This window comes from Phascolarctos cinereus, unplaced genomic scaffold (assembly GCF_003287225.1).
Source record: "Phascolarctos cinereus isolate Bilbo 61053 unplaced genomic scaffold, phaCin_HiC Scaffold_2;HRSCAF=192, whole genome shotgun sequence".
NCBI classification, from domain to species: Eukaryota; Metazoa; Chordata; class Mammalia; order Diprotodontia; family Phascolarctidae; genus Phascolarctos; species Phascolarctos cinereus.
In genome coordinates this window covers 121,482,312-121,500,450 of record NW_027555625.1, presented here as the reverse complement: position 1 = coordinate 121,500,450, position 18,139 = coordinate 121,482,312, and the positions used below count along the sequence as shown (strand labels likewise).

The following is an 18,139-nucleotide window of genomic DNA, read 5'->3' as shown; positions in this document are numbered from 1 at the left end:
TCCAAATATACTATCTTATTCAGTTCCATGGTTTTAGAGCTAGATGAAACCTTAGTCTAAACCACTCACTTTACAGAAGATGAAACTGAAGCCAGAGAAATAAAGTAGTTCTCCAAGGTCACACAAGTAGTTAAATAGCAGGGCTGGGATTCAAGCCCAGGTTGGCTGGCTCCAATTCTAGCATTCAAGAAGGGTATTGACTGAACCACAAAATAAAATGCGTTCATCAAACTCTTTGGTAATTCCATAGCTCCTTATCCAAGATTTTAAAAACTAGGCATTTGTCCTTTTATATTTGAGAAAGAATATTAAATAAAGTCTTGGGATATTTTCGACAGGTTTAACTAATCTAAAGATATATGAAGAATTTAACACCTAACACTAAGAGTAGCCTGGGATAAACATAATTCCTTGTCTACAAGAGGAGCGGGTAGTCCATTTACTTATTTCCCAAAATGACATCTAAAATTATTTAAAACATTTTTTCAGCCATAACAATAATAATGGAAGAGAAAGAGAAAAACTTTAATGCTACCTAAGTCACAAATGAGATACAAAGGAAAACTTCCCTTAACTGAAGTGACAGTACAGCATAGAAAAAAAATGAACCATACCACAAAACAGGACAAGAAAAATCTGAAAAAGATGACAGTAAATACTTTAAGAGGAAAGTATTATTATTAGCAAGATTCACTTTATCTATAAACCCACAAATACAAGTAGTGAGTCAAAATCTACGACCTAGATTAAAATTAGTTTTGAAACATGTCTTAGGCTTTTTGATTTTACAAGATTAGTCTTTGAGGGGACTTTCTAACTATCTGCTAACAATTAAATTCTGGAACCAATATAAAAATTCAGTAGAAAGTTACTTTAACAGAAATATGTAGCACATTACCTTTAAAATTGAAGAGTAAGAAAAAGAAAAAATAAATCTATTAGCTAATAAGCTGAGTATTTTGGGGCTTCTGTCCCATGACTGAGTCTCTCCTTCTGTTAAACTGAGAAACTCAACTTGTGTTCCTTTGGAAATATGAAAAATTACCATATTGGAAACAAGCCAATGACCTTGATCAAAGCAAGATTATGCATGAATGGTTAAAGGGAAATACAACTCATGAGTATTGGATAATTTTCCACTCAACTTTCTTCTCTGAAACAAACACTAAATTCACATAAAACTATTTCAAATTTATTTGAAAATGTGGAATAAAAATTGTCCTATTAAAAATGTTTACAACACATAGAAAAAAAGCACTATAACATAAAATGTGCATTTTTTTCTCAATTTCTTTACTTACATTACCAAAGCTCAACTAAGTATCTCCAGAAATACTAAAAATTCTCCACTTAAATAGTTTCCATGATAAACAATTAAAAGAAAATCCTAATAAAAAGTACAGAAATCAACTATCCACATAAGTACACTGAACCACCCAGGTCTTTTTTCAGAAATGCTATATAGGTATACCTCTCCTATCTTATATATGAAATTGATTCACATTTATCCTACATTAACTTCATCTTATGATTTGTTCTTTCTACAAATAGAATACAGAAAAAAATTCTGAGTATTCCAGTTAGGTTCTAATTAACAAGTTTTTGTCAGAGTTTAGCTGGAAGGCAACAGAAAATGAAAGGTTAAGTTGTCCAGGCTGTCCTCATAGACGGGCAGAAAGAAGACTGTTCTGATTATCAGGAATCAAATTTGAGCCGTTAATAATAACAGATAATCAAAGAAACAATGTAGTGAATGGAGAACTGTTACATCAAGAAGTTTCATCCCAGGTTCAAATCCTACTTCTGATACATACTAGATACGTGAATGAAGGCGAATCCTTTTAACTCTCAGTACCTCAGAGATTCAAAGTTGTAGACAAAGTGCTTCTATACCACTTATTATTATATCAGTGGAGGGAGTTCCCAAAACAGTTGCTCCCCCAAACCAATGAAATCACAAGTCAAGACCAAAAAAAACCATTAAATAAAAGATGAGGTGATATTGGTGCCCAAACCCTGCCCCCTAAATCTATTATTTATTGCTGCTCCAAACTCAAGTCATATACAAGAAAAAAAAGAAAAAACGAAGATTTCCCATTTAAAGGACACACACACACACACAAGTTAGCTCCAACTCAGCCACAGTGTGATATCAAGAGAAGATAAAGAAGTCAATCACAAAGCACAAAAGAAAAAACTGAAAGCTACAAAACCATGAAGCCTAATAGGTATGTCACTACCATGGCAAGATACCTAGGAACAAAGTGCAGCAAAATATGCCACCTCCTGACTAAGTGTACCAATGTGCTGGTACAGGATCTCGGCAGTTCTCAGGAATACCATACATAAATTTGGTTTCCACCACCAAGTAACCTAAACAACCCAGAATCATCACCATCCTGGCATATCTTTGTGCCTTCTGGACTTTCTTCCATGCTTCATTCATTGCAGCTTTTCAAGGCATCTGTGACTAAAGTGATATTTTCATTGGTCTATCATTTCATTAATACAGGTAATGCTTCCATCAATAATCAGATAATAGCAACTTCTCATCTTTTAAAATTCTCATCCATGTTTCTCAATAAGTCTTTGATAGACTATCTCCTTGATTCATAGGAGGCTTTCCTCCAGCATGTGGTTCAAGCATTAACTATATTCCTACAAAATAATTGTTTCTAAGAAGGGAAGGGATAATTTGAAAAAGGAAAGAAATCCTGCCTAAATCAGCTATGTACAATAAGGATAAAAAAAACTAAGAAAAATTTTAGGCATCCTTTTCTCAGCCTATGTCAATATATGCTAAGAAAATTTAAGCTAGCACATTTTAACTTCAAAGCATAATATATACATATTACAAACACATATATACCCTATCATCCCCAAGAACTTCTGAAAAAGGCCACTAGGAAGAAAATTGCTGAAGAAAAAAAAAATTCAACCTAACAAGTCAAGACACGCCTTTTCTCTATCAGTTTATCTTCATACAAATATAATGTGCTACATTTGTTACACAGGTTCTCCCCTCCTCCCCCAAAGGGAGATGGGTGGGAAATAAAATTAACATTTACTGAAAATATATAATTCAATTTTTAAAATCAATATAATATGCTACTGTATTTCCAAAAGGGCTTTAAAAATCAGTTTTTATCTGAAGGGGCCCTAAAAATCAGTCATTCCCATTCATTCCTCTTTGCAATTTTAAATTTGACACTGTAATGTGAAGACCTAAGGACTAAAATGAAAAGCACCTCTCTTAAAAAAAAATTTTTTTAATTCATATATAACAATTTTCACAAGGGAAAACATCTATTTAACCAGTAGGCTAAGCGTGTGGCAAGAACTCCACACCCCGGTACCCTATTCTTCCCTCCCTAGTAGCCAATATAGAAAGCAAATATGAGGATGCCAACAGCTAAAGGAAAGAGTGCTAATGATATCACAACAATGCTGCCCTATTGCTGGAGGAAGGGCTTGTCTTAAAAGTCAGCTTTTGTCCCAGATTGATCCCTATCTACCTAAAAAGCCACCCACCCCTCAACCTATTACTTTTTTGACCAAAAGGTTACAGAACACAGAGAATCGTGCCACAAACCCTTGGGCAATTCTAATTTGGATTGCCATCCAAGACTGGGAACCAATAATTTAGTCCAATGACCTTCATTTACATATGGGGAAACCATGGACCAGAAAAGTTAGAAAAGGAAGGAAATAAATGAGCATTTTTTGGGGGCTTTTTTTGGTGAGGCAATCGGGGTTAAGTGACTTGCCCAGGGTCACACAGCTAGTAGGTTTCAAGTGTCTGAGGCTGAATTTGAACTCAGGTTCTCCTGACTCCAAGGCCAGATCTCTATCTATTGTGCCACCTAGGTGCCCCAAAACAAGCATTTATTAAGTGCCTACTAGGAGCTAGGAGCTTTAAATATATATATATATATATATACATGTATATAATATATATATATATATCATTTGATCCTCACAATAAAGTATGTGCTAACAACCCCAATTTACAGTAGAGGAAATTGAGGCAGAATTCAAGTGACTTGCCTAGGGTCACACAACTAGAATATCTGAGTGTACATTTGAACTCTGGACTTAACTGACTTCACTGCCACTCATCCCAAATTATGGAACTTGCTCAAAGTCATACACAGCTAGTTAAAGGAAAAGTTAGGACTAAAACCAAAGTCCTCTGACTCCTGCTCTGGTATTCTTTCCATTACATTGTGCTGTCACGCAACAGAGCTTCATAACTGGTTTTGTTAATGTTACTGAATCCATAAATCTGATTAGGTATAAAACTTTTTTTTAAAAAATCAGAAATATACTCCCAAAGAACTGGAATAGAGAAAAAAATCAATCCTTAATAATAAGGTTAAATATTCCCTTAATATATATAGTATATTCCAAAAGTCTTAGTGTAGTTTTAAGTTAGTAGGCTTAAACCTTGTATTTAAATGGAAGAATAAAGCAAAACACTGAACTAAATACTGGGGAAGACAATATAAAAAATGTAAATAATGTAAACAAGGGTCCTTAAGTAGTTTACAGTCTCATAGAAGACACTAAAACAAACATATCAATAACGTTTACATGGAATAGAAATATCCCCCCTCCAAATGAGAAATAAGGTTCAATGAGAATTCAATAGAATGTGAAATCATTTACATTGAGGATGATCAACCTAAGTACATTACAGAAACACTGGTTCTCACAGACTTGTGGTTAAAATGACGATATCAAAGATGACAGGAAAACTAATTGTCTCACATACACTAAAGCAAAGATTATGAAAAAAGCACCTAATCCTGATCAAGAGACCCAAAGAGAACACAGTAAACTTCTCTATTCAGCCCAGAAATGTACAAAAAAACCCCCAACAAAACCCAGTAGCCCTAACAAATGGGTCCCACCAGGTACCCTGAGTGCAGGGTCAACAGCCCCAGTGCCTATATGTGCTATGACCAGAGATGGGGGAGAGGGGTGAGCAAACAGTGTTCTGGATAAGGGAGTTCCAAAGCCACGTCTGCCTATGGGAAGTGAAAAGTGAGTAGAAAGTTTGCAGGACTCTGACAAGGATGCTCAAGAGATGACCACCCCCCTACTCATCCACAGCCCACAGGACTCTGAATGAAGAAACAGTAGGCCCAGGAGGAGAGAGTAGCTCCACAGCAACTATCTGCATGGACCGAGAGGAAAAAAATAGTATAGCCACAAAATATTCTGGAGTATTTGGAAATGAAGCAAGAGACAGAAAATTAAATCACAGCTCTAGAGCTAAGAGCAAAGTGCAGAAAAGCTTCCCGTAGTGGACTCCCTGGAAATTAGGTTGAAACAAATAGAATTCAGACTCCTGGAGGCCACAAAAAATATTAGAACAAAGTCAAACGATTAGAACACAGGAAACTGTAATGTTTCTCCTATTAGTAACAAATAACACAGAAAATAAGTTGAGGAGAGATCATTTAAGAATCATCAAATTCCCTAAAAATCTTGATCAAAAAAAAAACCTGGATATCATATTTTGAGAAGTCATAAAAACTGGGTAGATCTAAGAGAACCAGAAGGTAAAGTAAAAATAGAAAGAATCTATCAATCATCTACTAAAAGAAACCCCAAATTGAAAATACCCAGAAATGTTATAGATAAATTGCAGAGCTTTCAAATCCAAGAAAATATATGACAAACAGCTAGAAAGACTTCAAATACTAAGGAAACACAGTCAATTACTAGACAAGATTAACCTGCAATAATATAAAGGAAAGAAAATCTTGGAATATAATATTCTAAAAGGCAATGGCTTACAAGCAAGAATAATGTACCTTGCAACGTATAATTATAAAAGGCAATAACTGGTTCTTTAATAGACTGGAGGACTTTCAAATACAAAAAGGCCAAAGCTGAATAGAAATTTTGAAGCAAAAACACAGAAGTCCAGAGAAACCTAAAAAGGTATATATTTGAGCAATTGGAAGAGACTGAATGAGATAGAACTTCTTATATTCCAGCAGAGGGAGAAAGACAAGTGCCCCTTCAGAATCTCACTGTCTTCAAGGGGCATAGGAATTTAAAAAGATAACTCCAAAGCAAGGGGTGGTTTTGGGGTTTTTTGGTTGAAGGTTTTAAGAGAAGAAAAAAAAATGAAGGGAAAAAAGGAATAATACAGGGAAAAACTTACTGTTTCTCATAAATGAGGTTGTGTGAGGATAAAAATGACCAGTAGAAGGTGGGGATATCTCATAAACTTCATTCTGATCTGAACTGGAGGAAGGAGAGTTAATACCCAAAGAATCTTGTACAGAGGCACATTAGACTGAACAGAATAAGGGAACAAGAAATTTTAAAGAAGATTGGAGAATAAAAAAAGTAAAACATCTCTCACAGCTAGCAAACTGCTATCACCTAGAACAGGCCTGTACAACCTGCGGCCTATAGGCTGCCTACAGCCCGCTGCCCACTTGCAGCACGCCAAAGGATTTCCTCTTACATACAAAGGATATTTTCCTCTACATTTTTCATGGGCCACCCAAAATCCTTTGGTGGGCCACAGGTTGTGCAGGCCTGATCTAGAATCATGCAGAACGTTTAAAGCTATTTTTTCATTTCTTGATGCTATACAACATAACCAAACAAAAGAACTTCTTACTCTGAAACCAGTGAACCTGATGTATATTTAAAAAGGAGAGAAACAACCATGAAAGCCCACATTCTTTCTTTCAGACTTCTAAGAAAATTTCAGTGGAAAGTTAAAAATTAGTTCAGAGTGTCCACTAACAATTGTTTTGGTTCAAAACAACAATCAGGATGTCTCAGTCATATTCACAATATATATTTATTTTATGACTGTGGTGACTGTGTTAAGTATTAAAGTCCCAGGAAGAAGAAAAACTCTGATTATTAACATTTACAAAATTCAGCTTTGTTAATATCTTTCCATAGCTCTCTGGGAAGAGGTAGGAGAAGAATACAGTGGGAAATGTAGATGATGTAAAACAAAAGATGTCAATAAACATTTATTCTTAAAAATAACCTTTCTAAATTTATAAAGTTTATAAAAGTGTATAACTTATAAAATGTACACATATTTACACATAAAATTTATAAAATGTATATTTATACATTTATATTTTCTTTGAAAAAATGAACAAATATGAAAAATGACAAAACCTACTTTTTTAAAAATTAAAAATTATGATAGTAGGCTTACTTCTTAATTTCTTAAGATTAGAGGCATTTCCTTTAATACTCTCAAGTTTGAATAATAAAAGTCACAGCCTCACACCTAAACATTTGGGAAAAGATTCATACGGAAGAGATGTACAAATATAAGTATAGTATTCACATGTAAGTGAAGTTTAATAAATACATTCTATTAATAAAACTATCCATTTTGGACAAACAAAAAAAATTCTGATTTAGAGAATTAATTTTCATCCTACCTTCCACTACATCATGATGTACAGCTCTTTATTCTGTCAGTTTTTCACTTCTCGCAGTGTCTGAGGAAAACAAAATAACATTCAATTTTTGGCACTTCATTTCCAGTTCATTATTTCCTTATAAATGTTATATATAAAATATTTCATATGCATAGGTTTTCAATGAAATAATAATATTCCCTTGTCAATTCAATCCTTTCTAATTCCTATAATGGAAGGGGCCTAAACAAATCACTTTTCCATCAGAGAGCCTTTGCAGGCTGATTTTTATCCACTATCTTAAATTGCCCAAATGACTAGTCACCAGAAGAGCCCTAAGCTTACTACGTAATCTGCTCAACCATTCCTCACAGTGCCAGGAAAAAAATCATAAACAAAGAATATTCAAAAGGAAAATATCATAAAATGGCTCCGAAATCAGACAATCTCTATCTTCTAAAAACTTTTATTATATTTTTCCTTTTATTAGGACTGTGTTCCTGACCAGAGAAAACAGCCAAAGCTACTTTCTAGTGAAACCAAGAGCAAAGCAAATGATATTTCTTTGGAGAGATCATAAAAATATAGTCTGCTTCTATCAGTATTAACTATATCAGCAAGTGGGGAAAGTAAAGGGAAAACCTTAAACAGATTACTCTAAACATAGCATGTGGAAAATATCCCTTCTTATTCAAAAACCTTGAACTTCACAACAACCTTATGAGATAAGGTACCATTATTATCTCAATTTTAGAGATGAGAAAACTGAGACAGAGAAGTTAAGGGACTTGCTCAGTGACACACAGCTAGTAATGCAGATCTGAGCTCATCTGGGGCAGGATTACAACTTAGCAATAAGCCTTTCTGACTCCCAAGTCCAATGTCACCTAGCTGCTTCAAGAATGCATAAGGTAGCAATACCACTATTAGGTCTAAACGTTTTCCAACAGTGGTCAAAAGGAGAAAAATCTATATGTTCTAAAATATAAAGCAGCTCTCTTTGTGGTGGCAAAGAACTGGAAATTGAGGGGACGGCCATCAACTGGGGAATGGCTCAACAAGCTGTTGCATATGATTGGGATGGCACACCACCGTACTGTCAGAAATGATAAGCAAGCTGATTTTAGAAAAACATGGAAAGATTTAGATGAAATAAGGAAGAGTGATATAAGCAGAACCAAGAGAACGTTGGTTACAGTAACTGCAATATTGTTCAAAGAATAACTGAATGACTAAGCTATTCTGGGAATTCTAAATATTCAAATTAATTACAAAGGACCTCTGACAGAAGATGCTATCCACCTCCAGGAAAGGAATTGATAAATAAAAGCATGCATAATATGGTTTTACATGTACACACACACACACACACACACACACACACACACACACACACACATATATATTACATATATATATATGTGTGTCAAATGGTGGCTTCTAGTGTTAGAGGGAGGGAGACAGTTTGGAACTTAAACATAAAAAAAATTTAATCTTTTAAAAAAAGAATGTATAGAATAGATAAGAAAAGCGAGGAATGAAAGAAAGACTCTCAGATTTTTAAGCCTAGATTATATGGAAAAGAACAGTGACTAAGAGGACAGCAGTACTATCAACAGAAACAGAGATGCAAAGATTTGAAGGCAGGTGAAGTCAGTTTTAAATATGATGAGTTTGAACATCCTGATGGATATCTGGCAAAAAGACATGTAGGACTTTCGGGGTCTGGAGAGAGGATAAAGTTAAGAGATATACTATATTATTTTGAATATTGGCATGACTTTTCCTACAAAGCCTGAATGTGTAAAACCTGAGTCAATCTTATAATCAGGTTGTTATTTTAACTCATTTTGATCACCAGTGCTTTCTTTGTAAAAAGGCAAAGAGCAATGATAATTAAAATATATATATCTTGACTTGAATTAAAAGAAATGTAAATGATATTTCACAGTAAAATTCTCCCTCCTACTAACTTATAATTACACAAGTAAATAGGCCACACTTTCTATCCCCAAGTAGAATATGAGCTTCTTGAAGGCAGACATTGCTTTTCATACTCCCCACTAACATAGTACCTAGCATGTGATAGATGTTCAATGTTTGTTGAAATGAAATGAATTTTTAATAAGGTAATATTATTTACCTTATTACATTTAACTTATTTAATAAGGTAATGTAACTTACCTTATTAATATTACAAGGGATGGCTCTCTGGGTAGGGGAGAAATATATTCAGAAATGAAGATATATTCAGAACTGTATCAAAAAACTTTTTAAAAACAAAACACTGTAGAATTATTTTTCAGTATAGGTGTGTATTACACATACGTACAAACATATTTTTCCCTCCTCTGCAAAGAACTCTCACTTTAGGAGTGAGGGCCATATCGGGGATTAACCTATACCAGCAGTAGATTTAGTGGTCACCCCTGAGAAGCTATCACTGAAACTATAAGAATAGATGCCATAACAAGGGAGAGATATGGTAGAAGAAAACAAAGGTCAAAGACAGTATGAAATGTTGAACATGTCCCCTTCCTTAATGTGGACAGGGTTGGGGGATGGACCACACACATCTGTTATGTGAGGACCAAACAGCTAAGTCAGAGACTGTTGATCATTATCAGGCTGACTACAAGACAATGAACTTTCTAACCACAGTGACTCTGGGAAGCTTGCTATCACAGATGCTGTAATTATCAAAGTATCAGTTATTATAAACAATATTATTTAATTTTTATTTGCCTATGCATCGTATCTAACGCAGATAAGTTCCTATAGACAAGAATCACAAGGTGTTTTTTTTTCTAGACTACCTACGCCAAAACTCTGTGGCTAAAAGGTGACAGGTATAATAGAAAAATTCAAATATTAATTCAAGGAGGTAAAGCACCCAGTTCAACAAAAGCAGTGGATTCTTTAAAAGAGAATAAAACTTCCTGAAGGACTGAATTCCTCTCAAAACACTGGGTGATGTCAGAAATTGTATAGTGTAGTAAAGAGAAGTGAAACCTGAGCTGGAGTTAACTCTGCCACTTAGCTTTTCTGTGCTCTACTTTAGTATTCTCCTCTGTAAAAGAAGTGAGTTTTACTAATGTTTACCCCATCTACCCCAACTACTTCACAGGGTTGTACAACAAAAGCTTATTAAGCCTCAACTACATACAAACATACATAAATATGGTTCCCTCCCCTCAAATGGCTTACAATCTAGTAGGAAGTACTCACTGCTTCTTGCAGTCTATCATCATTTCTCATTGCCATCACTATTACCACTGCTAATCTCTACCACTCTCCTTTATTTCAGAAGGATCACATGACATAATACACATGAAAAAGCTTTGTAGACCCTCTATTAAAAAAAGGAGCAATTATTAACTGTACAATTTTGAACAAGTCATTTTCATTCTCTGGGTCTCTATTTTCTTATCTATACAGGGGAGATTATTTTTGTCCTTACCATGTCATGGGTTTTAAGAATTAAATGAGAAAGGAAAATGAGTCAGAGCGATCTAGAATCCTAGGTTTAAAGGTAGAAGGAACCTTCAAAGTCATCTAGTACAAATGAGGAAACTGAGTCTCAGGGAGGCAAAATGAGTTGCCCAAAGTCACATCAGAGTGGCAGCACCAGGACTGAATTTCAGGTCCCCTAACTCTAAACTGGACAAACTTTCCACAGCACCAAAGATATGGAGGTAGTACTCCACCAAAATTCACCTGTCCACTAAGTGGGAGTAGCCACCTCCTCTACAGAAACCTCTTCAGTTGGGGGCATCAGTAACAGATAGCTCCAAGTAAAACTTTGCCATGTTGATTCTCTTAAAGACCAAACAATGGGCAGAGATGGCAGCCAGACTTGAGGAAATCCCAGGAAAGGTTGTAGACTGGCTTGGAAATGGAAGAATGAGACAGAACTGTGCCTGGACAGGGCTCCCAACAGGATAGGTGCTTTTCTCATTTAGGGACAGAGAGGAGTTAGCTGGTACAGTGAATAACCACAGACAAGCCACACAGATGATGTTCAAGAAGCCATGGAAGCAGGGTTTCAAGCATGGAAGACAAGGACCCAGTATTGAATCCTGCCAAGGAAAGACATAGTATCCACCAAGAGCATGATACAATGGAGGGAAGGCAGTCACAGCCCAGCCAGTTTCCAGAACCCAAAACGAAGGAGAAAGTAAAACCAGGTTTACAACATATGCCTCAAATACAGGAAAGCCGCCTGGGGCTATAAGAGGAAAAGGCAATAAATAAGCCTATCAAAAGAGAGAGAGAGAGTAAGAAAATGACAGACTACAGATGGTGATAAGGTGAACAAGTGATAGGAAGCCAAGGTAGGCCAGGGATGAATGGTGAAGCTAAGGAGTGGACCCGTGATTTCAGTAGTATAGGAAACTCCCAGGTAAGACATCTCTCTCTCTCTCTCTCCCAATCTTAGTATTGGGGTACATGGCGTGTTCAGGAGGACTAGCACCTCTGATATGAGCTGCCAAGCCCTTTTCAGGGCTGCTCATCCACCTTTGGTATCCACATGATTCACCCAACTCTCACTACAGCTCCAAGAAGCTGTAGTACATGCAGAAGCCACACCCTTCTCCCTTCACAGAACATAAGCTAAACCAGGTTGAGAGTAACCAACAGGCCTCAAAGTTGTGGGTGAGTGAGGGGGATGTCTACCCTGAGCATGTGAAGACTTTCCCAGTGGAATAGGCAGATGACAACAATTTATTCCAGCGGCCCTGAAGGCTGCAGAAGCAGGTGCTGTGGAATGCTTACAGCTCATCAGACCTCAAAGACACCAAGGTCATCCACTGCAGCCTGAGAAGAAAGAGTGAGGCCAAAGACTTCTTGCAACTCTGCCTCACTTAAATCCAATTTATGAGAAAGCCAAGACATCACCATGATATAACTTTCAAAAAGGATGAAGAATAACAACCAATCTAAGTCAGCACCTCCTTTAAAACTACAAGTCTTAGAGAGTTGCCTAGACAGACCTCTGATAAGTGACTTGTCCAAGGTAATACAGCCAATATGAGTCTAACATAGTGTCTGAACCCAGGTATTGTTGACTTCAAGGCCAGCTCTCTCTCCACTATAAACACCACGGTGCATCTGAATGATGAAGAGGCATGCAAGTAAATATAAATATAGGAGAGAGTACAGCCCCAGATGAGAAAAGAAAATAAGGTGGATCTGCTTTAGAGGAAGTGGCCATGCCCAAGGTCCAAGGAAGAACATCTAGAGAAATAAAAGCAAGGAAAGAACAAGTCCATGGTATGCAGAGTTGTAAGAAGATTTACAAGATACAGATATACAAGAGGGAAGAGCCACATAGAGCCTGAGACGTGTGGAAATGGCTGGGGAAAAAATGTTAAGGGGGAAAAGCAAAGAGGGAGCTAAAAGTAAACAATAAAGTACTAAATGTACAGAAATAATGTAAATTATAACTGAAAATATAAAGAGGTTATATTGTAATAGCAAGATGATGTACAATACCAGAGACCTGACTTCTAGAACTGAGAGCACTAGAGAAACAAGAAACAAGAATGAAAACAAACTTGAGCAGTGCTTGGGAGAACCCAAATGTATGAAAACTGTTTTCCCCCTTTTGGGAGTTGAGGGAGGAAAAGGGAGTTTGATAACAGACTTCAGAAGAATTAGAACTATCTAATATGTATATGCAGGAGAAGAGGAAGTGGGATAGGATCCACACTTGTGATTTAGATAAAATGGGGAACTCCAAATGTGGCTACTTACAGGTATACAGACTTCACTGAGGTACTGAAAGGTTAAGTGACTTGTTCAAACTAGTATGAAAGAAAAACTTAACAAGTCCTCCTGACTCCAAATCCAACCCTCTATCAAACCATGTTACCATTCTAAAATACCATTTTGTTAATAAAACCTGTGAGACTAAGATGAGAAATTATACAAATTATATGAAAAGACTTTGAAAGGTACCATACAAATTTAAGGTATTACTGTACTGTTGTTGGCTTTCAACTCAATCAATAGCAAGATGCTTCACTAAACCATCTGTATAGACAGACAAGCTTCCTAGATTGATCTTTCAAGAAACTGAGAATAGGATCCAGTTGCCATTTAGAATTTCAGCTTTTGCATAAACTAGATATATACCTTGCCCTGAGACACAGAGCTTGATAGTATTGGGCGAGTACGGCAAAGCAAAATCTCTTACTACTTTTAACTTTCGTAAGAATTTCTTGAAACAATTCTAACATAATTAAATTCAGCTTAAATGAGTCGGGCAGAGTCAGAAAGCACTTAAACTGCTTAGAAGCTTTTTGAAAGAAAGCACAAGATGAAAAGGTCTCTACTATAGCTACTTTAAAAATCCCCACATGTGCCAGGCAGAGAAACTTGATTAGCAATTGCAAGGTATTAGAAGAAATTGGTCCCAGTTTCGGCAAAGAAAATTGTTTGGAACACTGACTCCAATAGTCAGTTGTCAAGTTAATAAGATCTGAAACTATTTTAAGAGAAGTTCACCACCCACAACAAAGAAGACTCAACTGGTCAAACCATACCTTGAATACTACATTCTAGGTGTCACTTTTTTAAGACACGTTTGGAAATCATGGTATATGAGAAATACTGAAGAAACTAAATACGTTTTCTGTCCAAAGAACACTTAGGGGTAACATGACTAAAATGACTAAAATATTAAGAGTTATTCTGTACAGTTCCAAAGAGAATAATTTGCTGCAATGGAAGGAAATTATGGGGAGGCAGATTTCAGCTCAATCCAGAGCTGACAGTTAAGCTGCCCAAAATTGAAATGGACTACATAGCAAGTTCCTCCATGATTGGAAGTGTTCAAACACAAGTTAGATGACCACCTGTCAGGACCGTTAAAGAGGGACTAAGTAGACAAAACTTTTTAACATGCTTTTACTCTAAACAAAAAGCTCCTCCAAGACTACGAACAAGTGCTTTGTACCTGCTCAGGGCATCTAAAAAAGTACCAATGATGTGATAAGGTAAGTTAACAAAAAATCATCATACTTTGGACCAGTGGAAAGACTTGGGGCAAGCAAAGCATTTATTTCCGGAAGGGACTAGCTGAGTGAGCTTACGTAAATTTCTTAAGTTCCTTTAGGGCATGGACTATTGTCTATTTTTGTCTTTGTATACCCAGCCCATAATGCGCTTCATATGTTTGTTAAATTGAACTGCAAAACAAGTGAGGCTAAAAAACAACGGGACAGAGCTTTTATTTAGTCCTATGGGTTAATGTAAAGGACAAAAGACACATTTTATAGATTTATCTTTATGAAGTATAAGTTTTACAAGATATTTTACCTACTTATCTTATTTGATCTTCCCAACAACCCCTATGAATTCGTACTAGTCAATTACCAACATTTCACCAATGAGGAAACTAAGGTTCATTCTGACTTCCGCGAGGTCACAGCTAGTACAGGTCAAAACCTCCACCAGACCCCCAAATCTTCTAGCATCTCTTTCCACTACACTACATTTCAGCCTCCATATGAGCACACATTGCAGCTGGAAGGGATTTTTTTTTTTGGTAAGGCAATTGGGGTTAAGTGACTTGCCCAGAGTCACAAAGCTAGTGAATGTCATGTGCCTGAGGCTACATTTGAACTCAGGTCCGCCTGACTCCAGGGCCAGTGCTCTACCCACTGCGCCACCTAGCTGCCCCTGGAAGGGATTTTTGAGATCTATAGTTCAATCCACAAGATGAGCCTCAGGATCTAGGAAGGTAGTGATTTGCCAAAAGTGAGTACAGAATCCTTAAGTTCCAATCTCCTAACAAGGAAGTAAAGGGCCTCTTCCCTTTACATCAATTACCTACAACTTAGATTCTCATTCAAAATTACAAGAAAGTCTAGTCTTCCGGACCTGGAAAAAAAACACATGAAACTGCCTTCCTCTTCCATTATCTTGAATGCTTTGACCCATAAAATGCTGTGACAAGCAGATATCACCTACACAAGCTCCAAGTCCCCCTCTGAGGTAAACTGGATTAGATCCGTGTGTTTGAGAATGAAAGAGTGAGTGAATAAGAATCCCTTTTGAGAAATTTTGCAAATGGGAAAGGGATAGTGGAACCAGCAGAGACCTGATGAGATTAAAAAAAGAGACCTAATTTTCCCTTCCACACAGACACATCTGGAGAGCCATGCTGCTTTTGCTAGCTCTAGCAGCTGCTGAGGTTTTCCCCTGTTATCAGACCAGCCCAAGGGCTGTAAAAATAGATAGCACACCAAGCGCAGGGGAAAGAACCTTAAAAAAAAATGCTAGAAATTGGGTGGTAAGAGGTATGAATGAGCAAGTTGCCAGACGTCACCATGAGTGAGTGGCTTTTAAAAATCAGACAGCAAAGATGGGGAAGCATGAAGAGAGCAGTCCCCAGAGGAGGAATGAGATGTGACAGAGGGGAAGATAGGGACAGTGTGGATAACAGAGTAAGAGAGGGAAAGGGAGAATGGAAAAAGAGATAGTTAAACACTTCTGGGGAAAGATCAGAAGGGCTGACTTGGAAGCTTAGCGACGGTGACCAAGGCAGAAGCATGAAGGGAAAGGCCAATGGGGAGATCTCTGGGGCTGTGGACGGGAGCAGATGAGGCAGCAGCCCGGCTTGGGGATCAGGACACATGACAGAGGCTGGGCTAGGGGTGACAGCTCACTGGTGGCAGCTGGGGAATGCGGCATCCTTTCCCGATCCTGGCATCCTTTCCCGATCCTATCTCTTCCCCTGTAGGGACACATTACCGGGAGGGAATGGGGGCGATAAGCGGGTATGGGGACAAGGAGGAGGTGATGGCATAATGCAGCAACACGGGGAGGCCGGCGAAGGAGGAGGGCAGGAGACGGCAGCATGAGCTGGGCAGGATGACAAGACACAGAGACACCAGCAAGGGAAGGGGTGGAGAGGGGCAGGGAGATGAGGTGCGGGGCCCGGAGCCTCAGAGGACTTCGGGGGAAGAAGGGGAGGGTGAGCCGAGGGCAGAAACAGGGGGCAGGGCCTCGGCCTCCCGGAGAATGGGCTCCACAGCCAGCCACAGGGATGCCTCTAAGGGACGGGAGCCCAGGGACCCGAAGGATGAAGCCAGGAAGGGGGCTTGGGGATGCACTAGAACGGGGAGGAGGAGGAAGCTTCAGCGTCCCAAATGCACCAAGTGCACCTGACCCCCGAGCCAGGGATGCGCACAAGGGCGAAGACCCGGGGCATAAGCCCAGGAGTGGGGGCCTTGAGATGCATCGGAGGTCAGGAGGAAGGGGCCTTGAGTATACTTGCGGCCGGGAGAGGGGCGGGAGGAACACTTCAGCGTCCCAAGTGCACCAAGAGCATCTGACCCCGAGCCAGGGATGAAGAGGGGCGACCTGAGGATAAGCACGGGAGGGTGGGGGATGCACTTGTGAGAAGCAGGAAGAGGCAGCCTGGGGATGCACTGGAGGGCAGGAGGGCTGTGGGATGCACTTGTGGACCCCAGGGGTCCTCGGCGCCCAGAGCGGACCTGCCCCCGGAGCCCGGCGTCTAAGGATGCGGTGAAGGATGGAGGGGGAAGAGCCGGAGGATACGGGCTGCAGGCAGATCTACACCCCCGGAAGACGGTGGCTGGAGGGGTCCCGCTCCGGGCGGGGGAAGCGCGGGGCGGGGGCTAAGCTCCTTGCGGGCAGGCATTGTTTCACTCCTGCCTTTGTACCCTCGGCGCCCAACAGCGCGGGCACATAGTAGGCGCTTACTAATCGCCGAGCTGGCGATGCGGAGGGAGAGAGGGGGGCGGGCCACGCAGGACCCGGGACCCGGCGGCCCAAGGCTGGGGCAGGCCCGGCGCGGGGAGGGAGGGTCCCGGGTCGGAACCAGGGGCGGGGTGACCCGGCTCGCGGTCCGGTCCCGCCCCGCCCGGGGTCGGCGCGCTCGCTCTCACCTGGGCCGGGCTGCCGGCGGCCGCGCCGCTGCCTCGCCCAGAGCCGGAGCCGGAGCTGGAGCCGGAGCCGGAGCCGGAGCCGCGTGTCCTCCTCAACCTGCTCCCGCTCCCGCTCCACCTCCGCCGCCTCCAGACGCCGCTGCTGCTCCCGCCGCCGCTGCCGCCGCCGCTGCCGCCTGCAAAATGGCGCCGCCGAGGGGAGGGCAGGAGGCGGGGGAGGCCGCGGGGAAGCCAAACCCCCCAGCCCTCCCCCTGCCGCCGCCGCCGCCGCCGCCGCGGCCTCCTCCTCCCCCCTCCCCCTCTACTCCGCCCCCCCCGCGACACACCCCCTCCCCCCCCGCGGGCGCCGGCACGCGAGGCGCCCTCTCGCCGCCCCGATTTCGTCAGCACCCTCCCCCAGCCCCGCCTCTGCCCTCCCCAGGGGCCTACCTTCACCCCCCAGCCTCGCTCCCACCCCTCCGGCCCCTCAATGCCCTTTGCGCCCTGATCTTCCTCCCGTCCAGTCCGGCTCCTTTCCTCTTTCCTTACCTAACCCTGCTCCCCCAAATGAATGGACCTCTGCCCTTTAAAAAAGAAAAACAGCCAGGGAGGAGAGATTCCGGACCCCTCCTTCATTTCCTAACCCACATGTCCCAGCCCTGACCCCCGACCCCAAACCCTTTAAATCAGGGCATTCTATCTCAAATTCTTCGAATTGGTCCTAATTAAATCTCTTCAACCTCGTATCATCCCATTTCCCCCAAATTCTCCTTTTAATTCCCCTTCTGAGGAGGGTTGCCACTTCTAAATTTAAATTCGCTT

The 18,139-nt window shown here is 40.3% G+C and overlaps 1 protein-coding gene across 4 annotated transcripts in view; it reads right to left on the bottom strand.

Moving 5' to 3' along the window:
- SLC23A2 (solute carrier family 23 member 2) overlaps positions 1 to 17,545 on the bottom strand; it is a 114,940-nt gene extending 97,395 nt beyond the window's left edge. For 2 of the 4 annotated variants that reach the window (XM_020985355.2, XM_020985354.2), the window contains exons 1-2: positions 17,339 to 17,545; positions 7,440 to 7,499 (exon numbers count right to left, since the gene is read on the bottom strand). The gene's annotated coding sequence lies outside the window, so the exon portion shown is untranslated. Of the gene's footprint in view, positions 1 to 898; positions 988 to 7,439; positions 7,500 to 17,338 lie in introns of those variants that run through there. The other 2 variants (XM_020985360.2, XM_020985357.1) reach the window with 2 other exon arrangements.
- Positions 17,546 to 18,139: the final 594 nt, after the last annotated feature.